The sequence below is a fragment of the Neoarius graeffei genome, chromosome 24 (assembly GCF_027579695.1).
Source record: "Neoarius graeffei isolate fNeoGra1 chromosome 24, fNeoGra1.pri, whole genome shotgun sequence".
Lineage (NCBI taxonomy): Eukaryota > Metazoa > Chordata > Actinopteri > Siluriformes > Ariidae > Neoarius > Neoarius graeffei.
Window position 1 is genome coordinate 21,912,612 of NC_083592.1, and position 6,853 is coordinate 21,919,464.

Below are 6,853 nucleotides of genomic sequence, written 5' to 3' on the forward strand. Positions count from 1 at the left end.
AGCGTAGTACAGCCCTTGAAAGACAATGGGGGTTCAATACGTACCCAATCTGAATCTCACTTGGGACTCAGACCGCGGAAAGTCAAAAGAATTAGAGAGAGAAAGGCGAGCTTTTTTCCTTTTAATACGAGCTTCAGAGAAAGGACCGAGGCGGACGGCAGGTGACTGGCACGCGTAAAAACAAGGGGGGACACTTTTGGCACATAGCTGATTATTTGAAAGAGAGAGGAGACACAGCAAAACAAAACAGAGGTTTCTTCAGGTCTGGCCCACTTAGACCAGCTGAGGCTGAGAACGCAAATAAAACACAGAGAGGAGCACAAACAGAAAGCCCGGAGACTCCGCACGCGCGCTCTTGGGAACGCACCCAAATGGTGGACTCACACCGCCGACCAACATCATCACGCGATGATTAATGCATATTCATCTTTCGAGGGTTTTTCTCACAATAAAGCCGAGCGTTTATCTAACATCGAGCGTTTATTTACGAACGGACCGTACTGCAGCACGTGCGCAAATCGAATGAAGCCGCTTAAAAAGAGGAGCGTCTGCTTTTGGCTCGAGTGTTTTAATTACTCTCAATAATATGGACATTTTTACGCTTAAGTGTATTGGCTGTTTTGTAAAACTGTTTTGTTTTGCTGCAACAATATTTTGCAAACGAAAATTTGTGTATTGAACATGTAAGAATGCTGTATTAATAGAGAAAACACCTGTATTTTATGTTGCAAATCTGCTAGCGAATTTTGGTTTTGTTGTCACAACTAATACATTCTAAACAACCAATTAATTTGCAAAGCCTTTTATTGCAATGTATGTACTGATGTAAACTGATTAACCTCCATATGCAGAAGCATTTTAACGAAGCATTGCGACAATTAATTATTCTTTGCAGTTATATAAAGCACAGTGAAATAAGTGAAGCACAAGAATTTCCTTGGTAATAAAATACTACAAGCGCAAATACATTATCATACACTACATTAATCCTGACATTAAACAATAGTGACTGCTCTGTCCTGAAACCTTAGCGCTTATAAATTACAAATTCGACTAGCATTTGTTTTATTTCCACTATTTTATTCTTAACAGCTAGTTTATTTTCTGAAAGCATTATTTCCATTATTTAAAAAAAATAAAATCTCTCAAATTAACCTTGTCGAAACTATTAAAATTGTTCAAGTTCATAAAATTGCGCAGAGAACATGACAAATTTATTCACATACTCTTGCACACCTTTTATTCCTGATTTTAAACCTACCATATTAAAAAAAAAAAACTATCTGACAAAACTGGGGGTGGGGGGTGGGGGAAATAAACTTTCACTTCCTTCAATAACCAAGGAGTTTAATTACCTCTGACTAACTGATGTAGTTAAAAGTGGCTAATTAGCCATATTCAGTAGCAATCCCCCCACACACCACCCCCTTCCCCTTCCATGGATGATAGTGAAATGTTTCACAGCAATGAAGAGGCTCAGCCCTGGAGCAGAACATGAAAATATAATCCTTTACTATTTTAACTCTGATAAATTTACTCTTATTAACCCGAATTCGAAGACCATACAGTGCTAGATAGATAGATAGATAGATAGATAGATAGATAGATAGATAGATAGATAGATAGATAGATAGATAGATCTATCTATTTATCAAAGATAAATAGTCATCTTCATAATATATAGCAAGAACACAAACACAGAACTTATATATTCACATTGGTCAAAACATAGCATACAAATTTGACACGATAAGATTTAGTTTTATATTAATCAGTACATTTATTTATTCCTGAAGCTAATGGTATTTAAAGTATTGGATTTAGAAACAGTTGCTGACAAAGTCCATGGGAGACAGAGACAGACTTGCTCAGTGGTTGGAAATGACAATGCTCACAGTGGATAGATTTAGCAAATCACCATGATATATTAAAAGGGAAAATGATGGCTGGCACTTAGCAGCAAAAATATGAAGGCTTTTAATTGGGGTTGTTTACAAATATTACAAAACTGCTCAAATACCGTGGCATTTTGGTTGAATATTCTCAATCTGTCACCATACTTTCTTCATAAAAGAAGCTTAAAAGTTTGCTGCTCAAATATAACACAGGCCTCTTCAGTATCACACAATTTTATCACTATTATCAGATCATACTGTGATACTGAAATGCATAATTCATCCATCCATCCATTATCTGTAGCTGCTTATCCTGTACAGAGTCACAGACAAGCTGCAGCCTATCCCAGCTGACTATGGGTAAGAGGCATGGTACACCCTGGACAAGTTGCCAGGTCATCGCAGGGTTAACACATAGAGACAAACAACCATTCACGCTCACATTCATACCTATGGTCAATTTAGAGCAACCAATTAGCCTAACCTGCATACCTTTGGAGGAAAGAGCGCCAACTCACACAGACACGGGGAGAACATCCACACAGAAAGGCCCTCATTGGCCACTGGGCTTGAACCCAGGACCTTCTTGCTATGAGGTGACAGTGCTAACCACTACACCACTGTGTCACCCCAAAATGCATAATTATTAATGGTAAATATTATTGGGTAAAAAACCTGTACATTAACTTCAGGAGAAAGGATTTTTGTATTGTACACAATAGTGTAAGCACCACAAAGTCAGACTGTTTAGACTGAAATGCAACAAGAAGCACTAAGGAGAGGTTAACAGAATCTGAACCTCAAACTCCAAAACCCCAGGTTCAGAAATTGAAGAGGCTAAACATGAAGTTATAACACACAAACTGCACACAAAGAACAAGTGATAACACAGAAGAATTAAAAAGTAGAAAGAAACTTTCTAAGCTTTCCAAATTAAATACCTGAAAATCTAAGATTAACATTAACATGGTTCAAAATTGTAATTTAGCACACAGGAAACATGGAACCAGTGCAAGTAATAACAAATTAGAGTTCCTAATAAAAATAACTTTAAAACTAAGGAAATAAGGAAAGTGGAAAGCCAGTAAGAGTGAAATTAAATTTAATTACATTTTACAGTGGTAAAAATATACATGAGACACAAAAAGAACTTGACAGAAATCCAGATATAGATGAGCAAGCTGGAGGCAACTACGTCAAGGAAAAAGTCCCTGAAATGATGTGAGGAAGAAACCTTGAGACGAACCATACTCAAATGGGAACCTATCCTTTTCATGGTGATGCCAGACCATTGAATTACAATTCATAATACTAAAACAGTTGTAGAAGAGTAAAGTCAAATTGGATGTTCACTATGAATATATTGTGAATAAGAATCCTGGGATGAGCACAGGGCAGTCTTTGTGATTGTAGCAGAAGTTCTTGGAAGGAGCAGTATCCATTTGTGATTGTCCACAAAAGCAAAAGGTGTGTCTTGGGCATAAACCATTCTTGGGAAGTGCAGCTTATTGGAGTGTTCATGTGGGACCATCCACAGCAGTAGAACATGAGTCACAAGTGCAGAAGGTCCTGATGAAGGAAGCAGGAGTAAGAGAAGATCATCAGGATGAATCACACAGAGCCACAGGATCCTGACACTGAATTGTGTCAGGATCAGGCAGGAGTGAGGTACAGCTTGACAAAGAGAACAGATCATTAGGTATGCTCTTAACCTACAGTGATGTAAAAGGGTGTATATTATGATCAGAGCTTTGACAGCATGAATAAAAGAGATAGCTAGAAAGTAACACAGACACGAGGACACAGAGAGAAATAAAGCCTTTCTCTCCAGCTTGAATGATTAAAAACCTGAATGATTGCTTGATGGGGGGGGGGGGGGGGGGGGGGGGTTTGCAGTTTCTCTCTCCTGAACACTAACTGGAATGCTATTCCTTAACTAGGGTGCTTTGTACCCTCTTAGAAATAATTCTTCAAGGATTATTTATGTAGTATAGGGATTTTAACCTCCTAAAAGAGGGATGGAGAAATACTGTACTCTGTTGTAGAGTTTTAAATCGAAGCCTCAGTGGTTCCTGAAGAGAGGAAACCAAAGGATCCTTAAGGAATTAAGATTTTACCTTTTATTTTCATCTTGTTGTGGTCCTTATTGTTCTAGATGCTGATAGAGAACATGCTGAGAGCCAGTGTAGTGTGGATTAAATAGGACAATCAAACTTTCTGGTTCTAGTAAGGACTCTGGCTGCTGCATTCTGAAATAGCCAGAGTTTATACTGGAGCATCCAGACAGCAAACTGTTTGAGTATTTCAACCTGGAAGTAACAGAAACATGAACTAGTTTTTCTGAATGATGTAGGAATGGTACGGTATTTCTTGGCTTTGCAATGTTTCTTGTATCCTGTGGCAAGGGCAGAAGCACTTCTGTCATGTCCAAATTAGGACATGTAGGACAAAATAATTCAGTATTCATTGTCTTTTACACATTTCTTATCATTATTAGGCTGGTGTTTGTCAACTGGTTGAAATATATAGCTGTGTTTCATTACAGTATAAGCTAATACCCAGACATAGTATATGCGTGAAAAAAGGTAGTTCACCTAGAACAGAACCTTGTGGAAAACCATACTTTACTTTTTTATGCACAGAGAAGTTACCATTAACATTAGCCAACAATGGTCATTCAAATGAGACCTGAGCCAGGAGTAGAACTGTTTCCTATAGGTTAACAAAATTTTCTAGTCTGTCTTGAAGAATATTTTTTAATCTTTGCTATCAATAGTTGCAGAGACTTAACCTCCTAAGGCCCAAGCTGTTTTTTACATGCATTTTTTATTTCTCTTTGCTATTTGGGCTTATTAGAACCTGATTAGAATAAAAACTAAGCATCATCTTTTGATAAGATGTACTTTTAGAGAAAAAGTATGTCCACATATGTGGATTCTTGTTCCGAATTTCCATAAAGTGCTGTCCACGCATGTGACCGCTAAGCCCTAGGAGGATAATATAATACAAGCAAAGAGACAAGACTCTGCTCAGAGGCCAGTAATAGGTCATTGATTACTTTAACCAGTGCTGCCCCAGTACTGTGCTGAGGTCTATATCCTGGCTGAAAGATTTTATGTATGTGATTCCTATACAAGTATGAGCTTAGCTGTTAGCTAAAACCAGTGATGAAATACTTACTTGAATAAAGTTTCTACTACTATAGTAATAATTCATAGAGATCAATAAAAGTAAAAGTATGATCAAGAAAATTACTCAAGTATGAGTAAATAAATCGTCTGGTGAAAAACAACCTGAGTAATTACCTTACAAAACACTGTTTACATGTCTGCACTTGATACAACTATTCAGAAAATGTTCTATATCTGAGGAATGCATATCTGAGTGATAACATTAACTAATGTTCACTAACAATTATGTTAACTAAAATGAGCTACGCTGAAGTGCACACCACGTCCATTATCAACAGTCTATAAAGGAAGGTAATGTTAGATAAAGCATTTGGCACATGAAGTGTAGACTTTCAACAGGAAACAGCTTTATTTTGCTTGGAATCTCAGCAGCTCAAAATACACATCACTAATCATACCAGCATCAATAAATTATTCTTTCGAACCCCCCCGGTAATATATTTTACAGGAAGACTGAAAAGCCTGACTCCAATTATGCATTTAATTATCCACAAGAAAAAAATTGAATTTAAATATATTGAATATTGAGTGTTATAATTAACATGCAGAGAAAATTTAGTGGTGCTAGTTGGTGCTGGTTGCTGGATTATTTATACAGAACATTTTGTAATTTCAGTATACAAGTTTTTTTTTCTTCTTTTTTTAACACATAACACCAGGGACAAGTATGCTTGGGGATATGCAGGGACAAGGGTATCTCATCTCTCATTATCTCTAGCCACTTTATCCTGTTCTACAGGGTCGCAGGCGAGCTGGAGCCTATCCCAGCTGACTACGGGCAAAAGGCGGGGTACACCCTGGACAAGTCGCCAGGTCATCACAGGGCTGACATATAGACACAGACAACCATTCACATTCACACTCACACCTACGGTCAATTGAGCCCATGTTTACATTAGACCGTATCAGCGGATCATCAGATTAACGTTTTTAAAACGATTAGTGTGCACACAGCAACACCAATACACGATTTGCGCACACACAGCAATACCAATACACGGATACGCTCGGCTCCGCAGGCATCCTGCGCTCCAAATCACTCCACCCTGAACAGCGAGTGCCCTCTGGAGGGTGCGCACTCCGGCCTTGCGCAGCTCACAGAGCACGCGAGTGAAGTGCACAAGCTGTGATTCGGGACTGAACCGCTGTGTGTGTGATCCCAGCGCATATCACTTACCACTTGCAAGTGGAAGGATGGCAAGCCTAAAGACAATCATAACTACACAATGGGCAGTATTTGCATCAGTATTTGCAGTATTTTCATACTTTTATACTCTTTAATGAAAGGTGATACAAGGCGGAAGTCCGCGCCGTTTTTCAGCAGTCGTGTCACATGACCAACGCCAGCGAATCAGGAAGGTGGATGTCACAGTGACGTTGTCCAATGACGACGCCAGCTAGAGCTCAGCACAGCGTATCCGCGTATCTGCGTATTCTCAATGTTTACACGGCACCGGAGCTGACACGATCTGGATTGAATACGTGGACCCTGGCGGATTCCCGTTTCCCGGCGTTTCCAGGCGGTTTAATGTAAACGGACAGTGCATCCGCGAAGAAAATGAGACAGATACGGTCTAATGTAAACTTGGCCTTAGAGTCACCAATTAACATAACCTACATGTCTTTGGACTGTAGGGGAAACCGGAGCACCCGGAGGAAACCCACGCGGACACGGGGAGAACATGCAAACTCCGCACAGAAAGGCCCTTGCTGGCCACGGGGCTCGAACCCAGACCTTCTTGCTGTGAGGCAACAGCGCCAACCACT